Raw genomic sequence first — 18,939 nt, forward strand, 5'->3', positions numbered from 1 at the left:
GAACTTCAACTTCCAGAATTCTCCAGTCGGCTATGCTGGTTGGGGAATTCTGAGAGTTGAAGTCCACAAGTATTAAAGTTGAAAATAAGGAGGGGAAGGTTTTGGTATTCCGCATATACAGTTAGAGATTATGCAGAGTATATATACACACACACACACACGCACGCACACACATACAATGTCTGACAAAGACTCACTCAACTTCTAGTTTTCTTGAAAGAAGCACCATAGCTGGTTGCTACTCCTGTAGAAGATGACCAGGCTGAGCCCGAGGAAGAGGTCAAACACATCATCAGTCAAAAGTCTCTTCAGGCCCACAAGAGATCTAAATCCAGCCCACCTTGAATTCCTTAACTACCCCTAATTTCCCTTGACTATTAGTAGTTCAGATTCTTGCAGAGAACGTATGCTTACAATACATTTTTATACACATTTGAACTGTCTGGATCTCCTTATTTCCCTGCTGCTTGACAATTCCTTTCTTATGTCCACATGAAGAAATATACTGGATTTCTTAGAAGAAGCTGAAGGAGAAAAAGGCAGAAATAGTTTCTTCAAGAAACAAAGGTATTTCAAAATTCAAGAAGAATCGAGCAATGTGGAAAAACAGATTCTTCATAAAATACATCAAAGAGTTTTAATGGGTGAGCTATACGTTATGCTTTCACATGATATATAAGGTTATATTAATGCATGCAGTAGCAATTCCTCTCCCTCCAAGCTTGAGCAAATTACAAGTACAGACAGGATACATATACACAAGAAGCGACATACAAGCATATCTTTAGAACACATACAAGATTGTAAGATTAACATATAATCTAAAAGTTTCAGCTGTTTCAGACTGTAATAGATCATTTATGTATGACAGCTTTCCTTTATGGGAACATACAGATGTGTATAGAATTCCATATCCAGTACTATGTGCTACATTTACATAGTTGTAGGTAACGATACACCATAAGTAAAGACTGTCTAGTGGATGTGATGGCTCAGTGGCTAAGATGCTCAGCTTGTCAATCAGAAAGATCAGCAGTTCGACAGTTCGAATCCCTAGCAACGCATAACAGAGTGAGCTCCCACTACTTGTCCCAGCTTCTGCTAACCTAGCAGTTCGAAAGCATGTAAAAATGGAAGTAGAAAAATAGGGACCACTTTGGTGGGAGGTAACAAACAGTGTTCTGTGTGCCTTCGGCGGTTGGTCATGCCAGCCACATGGCCATGAAGACGTCTTTGGACAGCACTGGCTCTTCAGCTTTGTAATGGAGATGAGCACCGCCCCCTAGAGCTGGAAACAACTAGCAAGTATGTACGAGGGGAACCTTTCACTGTTTAAAGACTGTCTGGCATCCTATCATGTGAACTCTCAAACAAGTCAACCATCACATAGGGATGAATCCAATGAGGGCAGGTACCCCTCCCCACTTCTCATTTAATTCCTTCACTCCCTTCACTTCAATGGGACAGAGAAATCGTTGACAATATAATTGAATATGATGGCATTCTCAAGAAAGCTGACACTCTCAAAAAGCTTTTCCAATCTTTCCAAGGCAAAAGTTGCTTTTTGACTAAGAAATGGATTGGTGAATTCTAACACAAATATTCACTTCTAAGAACTTTTGAAAATTGCAATGAAACCTATTTATTCATCAAAACAGTTTAACTAAAGTTATCTAAACTCTCTTTTTATTAGCAATATGCATCATTTCCAAATATTCTTTGTTCCCCCAAAAGTGAGCTTTTTACAATCATCACAAATATTTTCTGACATTTTTTTTCCTGTTCTGAATCATCAAGCAGCTGTGTTCTCTTAGTAGCGTTCCCTATGTAGCAAATTTCAACAACGGAAAAAGCCAATACACCATTTTAAAATAATTTAGTCTGCTTTAAATGTTTTTTCCATACTGAAAAATCTGAAAAGTTGGGTGCTATCAAGATGTTGTCAAAAAGGATTTCAGTTATCGTTAGGATTATGATGCATATGCCAGTAGTTTAATTTGAATTTTGAGTTATCGGGTTTTGTGAATTTGAAATGAACTTTGCAGCCTTTAGGAATCTAAACTACAGTTAACATTTGTATTGTCTGTAAGGTCTGTAACAGAAATTAAAGCATGAAAGATGTAGGAAAATACAGATTATTTTATTTTATTCATTATTAGATTTTTTATCCCAACAAATATACACAATATTGTTTCCTCTTCCTATTTTTCCCACAACAACCCTCTAAGGTGATTAAGGTGAGAGTGAGTGACTGGGTCAAGGTTACCAAGACGGTTTTCATACCTAAGGCAGGACTAGATCTCTCAGTCTCCTCGTTTCTAGTCTTGCACCTTAAGTGTATTTACAGTGTAGCTTACCGGTATCTTTAATAATCGATTACATTGACTGAACTTCTTGTAAAATAAAACATTTCTGCTTTTAAGTAAAAGAGCCTTGCACTTTATACTAAGCTACAGTGTGGTTTGCACATCTAAAGCTTAGGATGTTGTGCAATCCTAATCATTGCAGTTTGGCTCCATGATTGATACGATTTTGTATGTTAGGTGAACCAAGGGAACTGTACTTTATCCAATGAAACACAGTGAAACAAGCCATCATTTAGCACTGTGGTATTCAAACTGCATTCCAGGAAATCATGGTGGGATTCAACTACCATTTCAGTTTGTGCTGTATGAAATTATTGCAATATTATTTCAATATTATTATTGCAACCTTTTGTTCAAATATTTATTAATAGCACCAATTTTTCAGTTGAGAAGGGTTCCTAAGGTATCTCAATTTTGAAGATTGTTTATTTATTTTGGTTATTTTTATCCCAACTTCATTGTTTTTGTAAATAACTCAAGGTGGCAAACATACCTAATACTCCTTCCTCCTCTTCCAATCATCCACCTGGCTTTCATGCCTAAGGTAAGATAGGTGATTTGGGCCCAGTAATTCTCTCTCAGCCCATCCTACTTCATACTCGGTGCATTCAGAAATTGTTGTTTTATATGGTAAATTCTGAGAGCATGAACATTTCCCCTCCCCTGAGATCTGGTCCAGAGAGAAAATTCTAGGCTTCTTCTATCAAAACATGCTGTCTTGATGAGCTTTGGGGCCATGGCTTCCCAGTGGCAGCATCTATCCTATGAAACAATTCCCATCCCAGCCCCAGAGTCAGATCATATCTATTTGGATGGCCCCTAACTCTGTTAGCCTTTTGGCTGATTCCCCAGGCATTTGAGTCAGGATTTCCTGTGGTGTAGTGGGTGCAAGGAGCTGAACTGGATTATTATTTATCCTTAGGTGCTAGGGATTATATGTTGTGGCATTTTTGTGGTATTAATTCTCGTGTGCCATCCAGAGTTACTTGTGTGAGATAGATAGCTATACAAATCCAATCCAATCCAACCCAATTTAGTTTAATTTACTTTATTGTTATTGCACCTCGTACAACGAAATCAAACACCATCTTCAGTGCACATCATGACCATGACCATGAAAATAAACACAAATACACATCCTTCACCCTTCACACATTGAACCGAAAACCTCCGACACCACACCAACACTGCACTATATATCAGAATTCAAAAGAGCTACTGCCCTGGGATAGAAGCTGTTTTTCAGCCTATTTGTTCTTGTTTTTATTATTCTGTACCGTCTGCCAGATGGTAAAAGTTCAAAAAAAGGGTTCCCAGGGTGAGATGGATCTTTGAGAATGTTTTGAACTTGCTTAAGGCTACAGGAGCTATAAAGCTCTTCCAAAGAGGCGAGAGGGCAACCAATGATCTTCTGGGCAATAATGTTAACTCTCTGGAATGCTTTCCTATCTGCCCCTGTGTAATTGGCAAACCATACAGAGGCGCAGTAATTTAAAATGCTCTCTATGGTGCAGTGGTAGAAGGTCACCACAAATCAAATAAAGCCTATGCATAATATATACACTGACAGTACAGTTCCATTTTATCAGCTTCTTTTTATTTATTTAAAAGATTCCCGTACTGCCTTGCCAGGTAATACGTTTGCAGACATAGTACAGAAATACAGGTAGTCCTTAACTTACGACCACAATTGAGCCCCAAATGTATGTTGGTTAAGTGACTTTTCTTGCCACAGTTGTTAAGTGAACCACTGCAGTTGTTCAGTTAGTAACCTGGTTGTTAAGTGAATCTGGCTTCCCGATTGACTTTGCTGATCAGAAGGTCACAAAAGGTGATCATATGACCCCGGAATATTGCAACTGTCATAAATATGAACCAGTTACCAAGCATCCAAATGTAAATCACCTGACCATGGGAATGTTGCAATGGTCATAAGTGCAAAAAATGATCATAAATCACTTTTTTCAATGCCGTTGTAACTTTGAATGGTCACTAGGTGGCAATTGTAATATAAAACCAGTCAGATAAAAGTAAGTTGGGGAGTACCTGTAATAACACAGTTCACTATATATACTGTATAAATACTACATCTAACAAGACGTACAACAGTGGTCTTAATTGGTTGGTCAGCTCAGTGGGCTTATGAAGATTTAGCTGAATAAGAACTTCTTTTGGAATGCACCTAAACTGTAGTAAAGTTAGCACATTCCTTATTTTGAAAGGGAGAATACTCAAACTGGAAAACTACTACCATCGCCATCTCATCTAATAGGGAAATTCCTTGGAGTTAGGCCAATGTGTTGCTGACTTCATAATAGGCCCATGCATTTTTCTTGGAAAAAGTACAGAGGTGTTATGACTTTGCTTTCTTATGTACATGCAACATGCATTTAACATGCAAAATCCACATATTTACAGGTAGATACTGTATGATCTCTTATTCCTCCATAACAGGGACAGAAATCCAAATACACAACTTCACTACTATTTTCACTAAGATCAGGATGAACTAATAATATGTATCACGGGATCACTTTTCTGGATATGCATTACTGAAATGTTTCATAAAGAAGGAATATTTCTTTCAAATTAATAGCAATAGAAAGAAACGCTAGCAATTTCCCAGGGCTTTCTAAAAGCAGTCCCCAAGGGCAAACCTATTCTTTAGAAAAGAATTGATAAAAAAAAGCCATCATGAGAAGCAATAACATCTCAAGAGAACAAAGATACACATATTATTTTTTTAAAAGCCAAGGATTTCTACCTATATAAAGCAAAGCTATTATTGAAATTAAAATATGACTAGTGCAACTACAACAATCGAGCTCTAGAAACAAGTATTGTTAGCTAAACCCTTGCCTTGCATTCTAAAACTTTTAATAGTTATATCTGCATTCAGTGTTTCATTTTCTTCAACCAACAAATGATTAGAAAGATTAGCTCTAAAATGTGATATTCCTACATCTAAAGAGATTTAATTCAATCAAATGCAACACCAGTTTAAAGTACAGAAATCTTTTGAAACGAGAGGTAAGCACTAATTAACAAATCAACACGGATCTTATTCAAATGTGTAATAGGATAAAAGTGTGTGTGTGTGTGTGTGCGCGCGCGTGCACGCACATGCATGTGTACGCACAATCCTTCAAATCAATTTGAAGGCAATTGTAATATAGAACCAGTCAGATAAAGCTAAGTGGTTCAGATGACAATGAATCAGAAATGAAGGCACGAACTGTTTCCAGTGCACAATTTTGCTTAAAGTTTGGCTGGGCAGGGAGCCATTTTTTTTCTTTGTGGTATGCGTAATTTGGTTACTGTTCTCTCCTTTGTACCCAAAATTGTAGTAGCACAGGATGAATATTGTGTCAGAAGCAATATCAGCTTGAGAGGAACTGTGGAATGAGTAACGTTAAACAGTTCCTTGATATTGTATTCCTTTAGCCAAGATTTCTGTGATTCAAATCTGCTTTTCCTGGAATGGGGTGAGGGACAGAGGGAGGGTAAGTTAAACAATACAGATTGTCCTCAATTTACAAGTCAACATTAAAGTGGCACTGAATGAAGGGATTTTTTACAACTGGTCCCAAAGTTACTACCTGTTGTGGTTAGCTGGCAGCAGGTGCAGATGGCTGAGGAAAGCTAGGACTCAGATGAGGAGCCAGGCCCATCAGGGAGTGGACTGCTGCCTTCAGAGATTGTGGGGGCTGGCAGCAGTGATGAGGTTCCCAAGCATCCTGTGCCAAGTGTGCGTGCGCACAGGCTTGCTCGCAGGCAAGAGCAGCTACAACAGCACGGGTGACTCGGGAGTAAGGCTGCAAGTAAGGCCCCTCCTTCAAGCAGATAAAAGCCAGGTGTGAAACGAACATTCTTTGCAGAAGGCAAAGACGTTTTGAAACTCCAGCCTCGTGGACATTTCAGTATCCTGAATTTGTATTTAAAGATTCTTGTATTGCAGATTATTTCTTGTCTGTTGTCTTTTGGCCATTTCACACAGTTTGGCAAGGCTTGTGTTTATCATGGCTAATTATTTTGCAAAAGCATTAAAAGGTTTCTGTTCCTTTTGGGTTGTGTTTGATTTGTTGGAAAAGGGCACGGGTCAGAACACTACTATTGCAGTAACCCCACGGTCATACAATCTATATTCAGGTGCCAGGCAACCCACCCACATTTGAAACCACATACTGCTTCAACTCCCCCACCTGCCTGTCTGTACAACAGCACTCCTAAGCAACAAAGGCAGGCCTTGGGATGAAATAGAGACACTCTCAGCCAGTTGACACCACCTCCAGGCCTCTTCAGCCCCAGTGCCACCAATGCCACTGGGAAATGCCCCTCGGGTCCACACCACAGCCAGCTGTCCCCAGAGCACAAAGTTCCAGTTGCCTTTTGCTGCCCTGTGCTCTACAGGCCCAGCCGACCTTCCACATGAGGTCATCTTCCTCAGATCTCATGAGAACAAGTGCGCTATGTGGAGAATGGCATGAGCAACTTCAAGAAAAGGAGGCTTGGCCTGAACTAGGGGTCAAGTGCTCCCGGTCAGCAGTGGGAGGAAGATAGTGAAGGTTAGCCAAAGCAGTGGGGACCACAGAGTGTTGGATGGCAAGGGAGACTCTGGCTGGGCTCTACGCCATGCTGTTGCAAGTACCTTGGATGCGGTGGTGGGATTCAAATTTTTTTACTACCGGTTCTGTGGGCATGGGTTGGTGGGCATGGCAGGAGAAGGATACTGCAAAATCTGCATACCCTTCCCATTCCAGGGGAAGGATACTGCAAAATCTTCATTCTCTCTCCACTCCACTAACCTGCTTTCCAGCTCCGTTCTCCTGTGCAGCGTAACAAAAGAAGACCCAGCTGATAAGCTGGGACTTGAGAGGCAGAGAATAGATGGGGGCGGGGCCAGTAAGAGGTGGTATTTGCCGGTTCACCAAAACCTCCACTACTGGTTCTCCAGAACTGGTCAGAACCTGCTGAATACCACCTCTGCTGGGATGCTGTGGCTTTTAGGTCGTGCTGCTGGACCAAGCTGGGGCAGCAGTGGCTTTAATGGAGAGCTGAAGTGTTATGTCCTGAGAACTCTAGGAGTTCTCACTCAGGTCCACTCACTTTGTGTGGGCGTTATTCCCCCATTCCCATTGGTTGGTTCTCTCCAGCAGCCAGCTATAAAAGCAGGCTGCGGGGTCCAACCAGTTGCTGATTGCTGCGAGCCAGTTCCAGGCGTGGCAAGCACGGTCAGCCCTTTATTGTAAAATAAAGTATTGTTGCACTCATGCTCTGGCTCAGCCTCTCATTGCTCAAACTTAACACTGGCGACGAGGCTGGGATGGCTACCAGAAGCACCATGCAACCGCTGAGTCACTAGCCACCGATCCGCCAGCCAGAGAGAGCGGTCAGCCAACAAAACGAGCGATCAAAAGAGCAAACGCTGATCCGCAGCCAGAGAAAGCGGTCTGGTTCAAAAAGTTAGAAGCGTCTGTGGCCGCTTGTTAGCCCCGCTACGGGGAAAGTGAAGCGCTGCGAGCCGCAGCCGCTCTGTATTTGGCGCGAAATTCAAGCGGGTGTCATTTGAATTTCGAGCCAGTAGGAGACACAGCACAGCGCTGTAGGAAGTCACTAACGCCCACTTTTGGCGCGAATCAAGACACCTCCAACGGCTAGCAGCCAACGTGGTAACCCAGAGAGAAAAAGAGAGGGTAGCAAAAACCTCTCCAGAGCTGATATCACTTGTAACTCACGGCGCCCGTTGTCCCAGAGAGATTTTTCCGCAGGTAGCCCAGCCGTTCCAGCACCATGAGTTCCAACCCAGTATTCCCGGCGTTTAAACCAGACGAAGAGAAGTGGGAATCGTATAAGAACCGCTTCAATCATTACATAGATGCGGTCGGCCTGGCGGATGCGGGAGAGCATCGGAAAAAATCCTATTTCTAATCTACTGCGGAGCCACCGTTTACTGATACCGCCGCAGCACTCGTGGCACCGAGAGAATTGAAAACGTTCCGTGGTCCGAGTTGCTTGAGATCCTCACTAACCACTACGCTCCCAGGCCTTCACAAATCGCCAGGAGGTTCACGTTCCGTATGAGGAAGCAATCAAGTAAGGAGACCATCAATCAATATATAGCCGCCCTCAGAACAGCAGCCCTGCACTGCGGGTTTGGAACATACCTGGAGGACATGCTCCTCGATCAATTAGTTTGTGGGGTCAAGGATCTCAACCTACAGAGCGCCTGCTAGCAAAAAGACCTCAACCTCGGCATGGCGTCGAGGAGGCCCTAGCAGCTGAGCTAGCAACGAACTCAGCCACGAAATTCAGGGCCCAAGTGCCAAGTTGGCATCGTTCCCAGTCCATTCCGAAGAGGTGGAAGCGGAGGAAACCCACAACGATGAAAACGGCGTCCACCGCCTCGCCAACGACAGACGGTCGCAGGTAGGGGCCAAACAAGAATACACCGGTCCACCCAAGCACATCACACTGTGCCTAGCCTGTGGGGATCGCATCAAAGGGCCACCTGCAAGTTTAAAGGAGCCACTTGCAACAACTGCCATAAGAGGGGGCACATCGCGAGTCTGCCAAGCGCCTCAAGCGCTGCACACAGACCCCGTCCTTGCACTCGGGACCACAGAGGCAAGTATTAAACTGTCGCACGCACCGCCTTGCCAGGCGTACTTGCCACACTGTTAGTAAAATTTCTCTCTCCGTTTCCCTAGAAGGTAAACCGTGCCACATGGAGGTTGACACAGGGTCAGCGCTCTCAATAATCTCGTGGAGCACCCTCAAGAGACTCCATCCCAGCCTATCTACTACCCGGCTTCAGAGATGCCAGTTCGGTCTGAAGGACTACCAGGGGAAGACCATTCTCGTGATCGGCAGAGGCAAGTTCTTTGTCAGTTTTAGAGCTTTTAAAGGCCACCTACCTCTAGTGGTAGTTAACGGCAATCTACCCACCTTATTGGGGCTCGATTGGTTTCCCCACCTCGGCCTAGGGCTAACAGGAGTCCATGCTGTCTCAACCTCAGACACTGACTCCTTATTCGCTGACTACGCAGATGTGTTCAGCGAGGAGCTGGGGTGTTATAATGGAACCCCATCTCGTTCACCGTTGACCCCAGGCAGTCCCAATCAGATTAAAACCACGTAGAGTTCCATTTGCTATTAGGCCAAAACTAGGCGCTGAATTGGATAAACTACTAAAACAAGGGGTCATTGAGCCAACAGATTTCGCCAAGTGGGAGACGCCCATTGTCACACCCTTAAAAAGATGGTAGCCTGAGAATTTGCTCAGACTACAAGACAACAATCAATAAATATTTACAAGTTAGCGCCTACCCTGTGCCCGTCATTCAGCACTTATTACACACATTCGAGCCGGGCAGTATTTTTGCTAAATTGGACATGTCTCAAGCATATCAGCAGTTCCCTGTTGATAACCAAACAGCGAACTTCAGACCATCGTCACTCACAGGGGTGCCTTCCGATGCAAGCGTCTCCAATTTGGCGTAAGTGTTGCCCGGGTATTTTTCAATCCCTCATGGAGCGGATTTTACAGGGCCTCCCTGGTGTAGTACCCTACTTGACGACATCTTGGTCTCGGCCAGGGACAGACCCCAACTCTTCCAGAGAGTGCGAGCAGTGTTAGAGAGGTTCAGACAGCATGGCCTCAAGTTAAAAAAAGAAAAATGCGCCATTGCCACTAGACAGGTGGACTTTCTGGGCTATAAAATTGACGCCTCTGGCATTCACCCCCTGGAGTCAAAGGTTAGGGCAATCCACGAAGCTCCCACACCAACCTCCAAAACGGAGCTACAAGCTTTCTTGGGGCTGCTGAACTTTTATGCATCCTTCTTGCCCCATAAAGCCTCAGTAGCCGAACCCCTACACAGATTACTAGACAAAAGTCACCGTGGCACTGGGGCACAAAGAAGACCAGGCATTTAACGCCGTCAAATCACTACTTACGTCAGAGGCAGTGCTCATCCAATTCGACCCCAACCTTCCTTTAGTACTGGCAGCAGACGCATCCCCTTTTGGAATTGGGGCGGTCCTTAGTCACAGACTCCCCAATGGCGCGAGGCCCCCATCGCCTTTTTCTCCAGGACGCTCTCGGCCACGGAGCGAAACTACAGCCAAATAGACAAGGAAGCCCTAGCAGCTGTTGCGGCCGTGAAAAAGTTTCACGAATTCCTTTTGGCCACTTCTTGAACTGGTCACCGACCATAAGCCCCTCCTGGGCCTACTGGCGGCGACAAACAGACACCTCAAGTCCTTTCCCCTAGGATGACAAGGTGGACACTTTTCCTAGCGGCCTACTCATACAAACTTATTCACCGCCGGGCAAAACTCTATCCCATGCCGACGCTCTCAGTCGCTGCCCCTTACCGCTCCGGCTGAAGACCCAGCTCCTGTCAACGCCATTTTGAAATCACCCAGTTGGACCTGCCCATCACACGCCCTTGACATCGCCGCTAAAACCAAGGCAGACCAAGCGCTCGCCCAGGTGCTCGACTGGGTGAGGAGAGGTGGCCGGGAGGCAACGTTGATAACAAATTCGCACCCTTTAAGACTCGCATGCAGGAGCTGTCCAGTTTGCAGGGTTGTCTACTGTGGGGCACTCGGTGGTCATTCCGACCTCGCTGCGTACCCGAGTCCTGGAGCGTTGCACGAGGGACACCCGGCATCGTGAGAATGAAGTCATTAGCACGCAGCTACATGTGGTGGCGGGTCTGAGCGAGGACATTGTCAATTGGGTAAGTTCCTGCAGCATTTGCCAGGAATCCCGTCCTGCTCCCCCCATCGCCACCCCTACCAGATGGGAGGCGCCAGCGCCCCTGGTCTAGAATCCATATCGATCTGGCCGGCCCGTGCATGGAAAGATGTTCCTAGTGGTCGTGGACGCTTATTCCAAATGGATAGACGTGGCACAGCTATCCACGACCACCACACTAGCAATCACCAACGTGTTAACGCCTGTTAGTTACACATGGACTACCCGACTCCATTGTCTCCGATAATGGCCCACAGTTCGCATCAGTAGAATTCAGCCGTTTTGCTGCCAACCTGGGCATTCGCCACATTTTCACAGCCCCATTTCACCCTGCCAGTAATGGATTGGCTGAAAGGGCCGTCAGGACCACCAAAGAGGCCCTCGCTAGGTTTGGCAGGGATGACTGGCACCACAAACTCGCACGGTTCCTGATGAGCCAGCACTCAACCCCTGTACAGTCACCAATAAGTCCCCAGCGGAACTTCTGATGGGCCGGCGCCTGAGGACTGTATTGGACAGACTGCACCCTCAATACTGCCCTGACTCTCCCCTCGCTTCTACTTCGGGGTCAGACATTTTATGTTACAGGAGCCAGTATTCGCAAGGAATTTCGCTGGGGACCCACTTTGGATTCAGGCGAGGTCATCGCCGTCACCGGGCCGAGATCGTATAGGGTCAGGCTGGAGGATGGTCGCATCTGGAGGAGACACATAGACCAGCTTAGAAGGCGCCCCAGCACCCTTGCCAACAAGAATCCAGAGTCTCCAGTCGAAGAGGAACCACCACATCCGTCGCCCAGCCACATCGCACCCAGCGACCAGTCTGCACCAGCGGTCGCTCCGGTCAACAAACTCGGACAACAGCGCCCAGAGAGCTGACCAGCCTGATCCAACCCACGAGCTCGACCCCAGTAACCAACCCGGTGGTTTCCGAGGATGCCCAGTCCGGAGGGGCGTTGGCGACACTATGCCGGCTCAACCGTCACAGACTGATACCGAACAGACAGACAATGTTCCCGAGCTGCGCCGTTCTGGGCGCCAACACAAACCCCCCGTCTACCTCAAGGACTATGCATGTTCGCATCTGGGGGGAAGGGGTGTTATGTCCTGAGAACTCTAGGAGTTCTCACTCAGGTCCACTCACTTTGTGTGGGCGTTATTCCCCCATTCCCATTGGTTGGTTCTCTCCAGCAGCCAGCTATAAAAGCAGGCTGCGGGGTCCAACCAGTTGCTGATTGCTGCGAGCCAGTTCCAGGCGTGGCAAGCACGGTCAGCCCTTTATTGTAAAATAAAGTATTGTTGCACTCATGCTCTGGTTCAGCCTCTCATTGCTCAAACTTAACATGAAGCTTCATATTGCACCGCAGCTCAGGGTTTCTTGCTGCCACAGCATGCTAAGAAAAACCCTGAGCCACAGTGTGATAAGTGGCATGTGGTCTTGGGGTTGCTTTGTGCCTTATAAGGCTGGGTGAGGGCAGCCCAAAGGGAAGAGATGAAGGAAAGGAAGAGAGTTGAGATAATTTGAAGGGGAGGCAGTTCCTTACCTTGGCAGAACCAAGGCTCAAGGATGGGAGGCATCAAGCTCATAATGGCTTGGATTGGGGTGAGTCCTCACCTAAAGCTTCGCTAAAGAATTCACTTACCAATAGGAATGGGGAATGTTGGGACTGCCATTGTTAGGCAATGTCAGGGGTGGGTTTCTACCGGTTCTGTCCACCTCTGTAGAACCGATAGCTCTGAAGAACAGAAGGCATAGAACCCGTTCTATGTCTGCTGATGTTTTTGCCCACCCACCGACCTGGGCTCTTACCTGATCTTTATTTCCTGATTTTTCAACTTCAGCTGCCAAACGAGGCACAGCTGCAGTTAAAAAAACAAGAAAAGAAGACTGTTTCAAAGGCTGCTTCTCGGCACGCAGCGTGCTAATGACGATTTACAGGCGCGCGTCTCACAGCAGGCAGGGAAGCTCGTAAATCCCAAACCAGTAATTAACCCTGTCGTATCCCACCCCTGGGCAATGTGGTTATGTGATATCAAGCTTTATGACCACATTGCTTAGCAATGGCAAAGTCTCATCCTATATGTGGTTGCAAATCAAAGACCATCTGTATAGCAAAGACTGCTGACTTGTGAACTGTGGGACTCCAGAAATGGCTCAATTTACATAACACATTAAGCCATGAGAGAGCTAGTTTGGTCTAGTGGTTAAGGCCCCGGGACTAGGAAGCAGGAGATGGTGAGTTCAAATCCCATCTTAGCCATAAAAGCCAGCTGAGCCAGTCAATCAGTTTCAGTCCAACCTGCCTCACAGGGTTGTTGTTGAGGGGGAAATAAGAAGAGGATGGTATTTTGGATAAGTTCTCTGCCTTGAGTTATTTGTAAAAAGTTAAATAAATAATCACAATTGTTTCATTCAGATAATGCAGTAGGCCAGAGTAAACCATGTTACAGCTTAAATATGAAGGTCTTGTTCACACAATGTATTAAAACAATAAATAGGACCAATCTAATTTGCCAAAAGGGGATTGTTCCCTAGAATTGGTATCTTAATTAATATTGCTATTGAGACAACTGTATGGGATTCATCTTGGAAGGAAGTCCTGCTAATACTTAGTCACCAAGGCATTCAGGGCTTTATAGATCAAAAATAGCAATGCACACTTACTGACATCCAGGGCAGGCCTATAACATTCATGTTATATACTCCTAACACTTAGTGTGACTTAAATAGCAGGCCACTGCATTTTATTTGTACATAGACTTCCTATATGTTCTATAGGTGCTCTATATATGCTTCCTATATGATATGATATGTGAAGCTGAATACCATGTATATATTTTTATATACACAAACTATACCTTATGTAGTATCACAATAGTCTCAACGTGTAATGATAAAGCCATGAATTAATGTGAGATCCATTAACCCCAAAAGTGAGACTACAAATAGTACATCAGCCTGAACCAGGCAAAGCTCCTGCTGATTACAGTTTACGGATTACAGATCCTCAAACAATAGTAGAAGTGAATTACAGTTTCGTGAATTGCTGTGGAAAAATACTAGGCCTGTCAGGATTATAGGGGTAGTTTTCCATTCACCATAAGGGAGACCTATGAGGTAAAGAGGGCAGTGAAATGACATTAGGACTGTTGCAACTGAACAAAGAGACCAAATCTGATTGGCTTAGGGCAGAGGTGTCAAACTTGTGTCGTCACATTGTCATCACATGAAGTATCACAACTTTTTTCCCCTTCGCTAAAACAGAGTTGGGTGTGGCCAGCACATGACGTGTTTGGCAGCCCTGGCTTTGGGGTTCATTCCTCACCAAAGTTAAATATCAACTTGAACTTCAGACACAGCCGTAAGTTTTTTTTAATACTGATTGCAAAGCTTTGCAAAACTTACTACTGGCCCATTGCAAGCCTTCCTCCATAAAATTCACAAAACAGTTGCTGCCATCTACTTCATAATCAAAAAGAGGAAAGTAAGTCAGGGGCAATTTTCTGTGTTACTGTTTCTAGAAGGGTTGAGATCTATTCCATTCTTTTTGCTTCAGATTTTGTAAGATTTAAACCTACAAAAAAAATCATGTCTACAAAAAACATTTTTTCTTTGCTTTTTGTTAGTTTGTTTTATCCATCACTACTATTTTTCAGTATTAGAACTTTTATCGGTGAATATCCAAGTCCTGCCTTGTGGAAAACTAATTACTGAACCACTGAGAGCTTCATAATGTCCTGCATTAAAGTCCTGAGCATCATACATAATGCATAGGAAGCCTTCTCTGCACTCTGATTACAGCACACTGTCATTAAGTGAGCAAATTAAAGATGTGAATAATTCACTGGCTGGGCTTATTGTCAGTGCTGCATTGTGAAATTAGAATTTCTAATAAGTACTGCAATTTTTAACCCAATTAACACAGAGAACATCTTGAGTCTGATTAGTGCAATAAAATTTATTACCTTATTCGTTGGCTGCAAAACAGCTAGGCTAAATACTGTTTTTAATTATCCAGCATTTGGAGCTTCTATTCTAAAGTCACTGTTTAAAAAAAACACTGATTTTAAACACAATTTCTAATATTTGAACTACAGTCAAAACATACCTTCTATAATACTTCCAAATAGAGCATTATCTACAGTATAGCATAGCCAACCGTTTAAGAAAAGGAGGTTTTGGTACGTATACAGTAAGGCTTGGCATCCAATTTTTGCACTAAACATGATGTCACAAACCCTGCTAACTTGACTGCTTCGTTTTCTTTGAAAAGCTGAGAAAAATCCCTAACAAAGTATTGTTTATAAATCAGGCATTCCTAATGTAAATTAAATACAGGGATCCTTGAAGCATATCTAAGACATCCTTGATGCCACTTCCTCTTAGCATTAAGGTGGAAAAAGAAAACATTTTCAAACCCAACAAGAACACAGAAACAGTTTGCTTACCTCTGATCTCTGCCTTCTACACTGACCAACACCAACATCTTCTTTCCTACTAAATCCAATTCCAGCACGCTGCTCCTTAGCAGACACATTGGATCTGCTCTCTTGAAGAGAATATATGAGCCGGAATGCAGCCTTTCTGTCAATATGTTCTCCCCGCTAGTGATTATTTATTTATTTTTCATGGCAAAGAGCAACAAAAGTTCAACACATCCATTTCACCGCTGGCTGTTGCTAATCCACTGTGGATTCTGTTGTCTAGATTCATCATCCAGAGGAACTTTAAAAAGCTGAGCTGGAAAAGGGGATAAAAGGAACCACCAGCCACAGTTTAAATCTTTAACAGGGCATTTCCTTCCCACTCCCTGATTATGCCTGAAGCAATTACCTGGAATCTTTCTTTGGGAGATGTTTTGGCTTCGTCATGCAGAAAAGAGAGAGAGAGAAAGAGAGAGAGAGAGAAGAAAGATGGAATAAAAATTAGACTGACCCAGGGTGGGGTTGTGGGGAGAAAGAAGCTGTCAGTGCAGAAAAATCTGCATATGGTAATCAGTTACCCCAGTACAGATTTATTTAACCATGGCAACTTACAAATTGAAAAAGAATAAAGAGAGACAGATTGCCTTACACTCTTAGAGCAAAAGCATCTACTTAACTGTAAAAAAAAATGGTTTTCTGAATTGCACAACTTATTTTACTTTGTGTTTTGGAAAAAAGTAAGTTAACTTCGTTATTAGAATAAAAGCTTTCTTCTGTGTTTTTTGTATCAGTATGTCAGAAGACAGAATTACTATTTTGAAAAGGATTATTAAATAATCACACTCTGCTCACTGGAAATTGGAAACTTTTGGATCATTCACAGCACAGTCCTAAATGAGAGGTACAAAAGGAGTGCAAGTGACAAAAGTCTACTACTTCTCATGTAAGTTAGATAAGGTGGGGGGTGGGGTATTGCTTTCTTCTGGTTCTTTTTGAACACACTTTAAAAAACTTTTTTAAAAATCATTTTTACTTCCCCCTAGAAAGCAATGGCAAAATGAACAATTGAGAGTATATAAAGAATCCAGGGAATCCATCAGTGTAACAATGGGACTTTAGATTCTCAACAACTTTCCATTTCGCATTCGTGGAAGATGTGCTCTGTCTGGAACATCTAGGTCAGGCAGGGATATGAAACTTGTGGCATCACGTTGTCATCATATAATGTATCACAACTTTTTCCCCCTTCGCTTAAACCATGAGTGGGCATGGCCAGCGATGCATCCGGCCCAGGGGTCGCGAGTTTGATACCCTGATCTAGGTCATCTAAGCAGTAACAATACCATCAACATCAGTCGCACTCAGAATATTTTATTGTGCTGGCTGTCTTTCTGCATTGTACTAAAGCATGTTTTATCTAAAAATGGTCTTATTAATTTAAATATGTTGGCCACACATCATGCTAGACGTATTCGAACTTTTGAGATTGTGGAGCCAATCAGTTAACACACTCAAATTCCTAGAAGTCATAATGGAGAGATAAAGCTCTATTGATAGCAAATTGGCTAACATTGAGTGAACTTTCTATTAAAATGTTAGTCTGTCAAAGAGCCCCATCAAGTTTTCCAAACACAATTTGAAAAGACATGTGTTATGCCACAAACCAAGATTGTGTTTATATACCAAATAAATTAAAATCAAATAATCCACGTTAAGGTTTGTTGCAAAGTGCATACATGTAATCTCTTAACCCATTCAACCTTCTAGAGATGTTATCAGTATAGAATAGTTGCAGTTTGAAAGTTTACATAAATTTTACCAATTTTTCATGAGAGCTAGCTGCTTCCATCTGTTGATCTGTACTCCTTTTCTCCATCTGAAAAAGATTATTTATCTAGATGAAATATGAGACTGAGTACTCACAGGCTGGCAAAATAATCCCTATGCATGGGCTTCTTCAGAAGAAATTTTTACCAGTTAAGTATGTATGAAATGAAGAAAATTTCCCTCTCCAGATTTAGATGTATGACTGCTCCAAGCCTCAACAATGGCTGTGTTGGCTAAGGCTGCTGCAAGTTATAGTTTTGCAACATCTGGAGAGCTAGCTGTTCCTCACCCCTGGATATAACTCCCATCTATAACATGCCTTTTTAAAAATTGAAAGGACAGTTATTTATTGATTGCACACAATACTCTGAAACATTGTTTAGTATTGTTTTAAAACCATGTAGATATTTGGAAGGCCAATAGTGCATCACTGGCTCGCGAGTGTTGCCTCCAGCTAGCCCTCAAATAAATGGGACCTGGATAATATCTAACTTTTATATTTTTTCAATAAGATATAGTTTTAATCACAATTGGTATGGAAAAAGAGAAGTAGACAAAGTTAAATCTAAAAGACAAAAACACCTTTTTACAATCAAATCAAATCTTTATTGTTAATGCACAACATATGTACAATGAAATCCTCTAATCCTCTAATTTGGGGTAGAATCAGGGTGACTGGATGGAGCTGTTTACTGGCCAGATTCCCTTCTTGATGCCATGTGGAGTTTGTAACAGATATTTTTTCTTTGCACTCTAGGATTCTAAAAGATAAAGGACTTAAGAAAATCAGGCTTGGGGTAAAGAAAGCAGGGACAACCAAAAAGGTTCAGTGCGCTATTTGCTACAACCTACCTTGTTATGTCTCACCTGTGCCCACGAGGTGAGAGTCCAAGTTTCCAAAGGAATATAAACAAGCAGACTAGACCAGTAACGACAGGGTTAAATTCCTTTGGCTGGAGAAGTCCTTGGCAGTCTCCCACAAGCTGCCTGCCAAGTCTGATAATAAAGCAAGAACATAAATCACAGGCAAACGCCACACACAGAATTTGTCGAATCTTCTATCCCAAATTAACAAATTGTCCCGAACGAGAATCCAGAGCTAACACGCCCACTTTTATTCCCTGAGGTGCGTGTCAGTCTCTCATCTCAGTCCCTTATTTGTCCTTTCCTTCTACATTGCATCTCACGCCTATGCCTGCGTCTTTGCCTCGCATCAAACCAACATTCCTCAGTTTGATCCTCAGCCAGAGGCTCCGCTACGCTCTCCTGATTATCTGCCGACACCTGAGACACAACCAGGGAGGAAGGTGCTGGGGAGGAAGGCAATTCCAAATCCTCCAGCAAAGCAGGCTCCAACCTCAAGGCCAAATCCTCCTCTTCCTCATTGCTCAAGTCTGTGTCTTTTAACAGAGCAGGCTCAAACCTCCAAGTCACAACATACCTGACCTAATTTGCTATATATATATATATATATTTATTTTATTTAGTTTAGTTTTTCAAGCAGGTATGAGAAAACAAGTATAAGTATGAACATAACATATAAACATATAAGTATAAGCAG

The sequence above is a fragment of the Pseudonaja textilis genome, chromosome 1 (assembly GCF_049901715.1).
Source record: "Pseudonaja textilis isolate UNSWEBS1 chromosome 1, rPseTex1.2, whole genome shotgun sequence".
Lineage (NCBI taxonomy): Eukaryota > Metazoa > Chordata > Lepidosauria > Squamata > Elapidae > Pseudonaja > Pseudonaja textilis.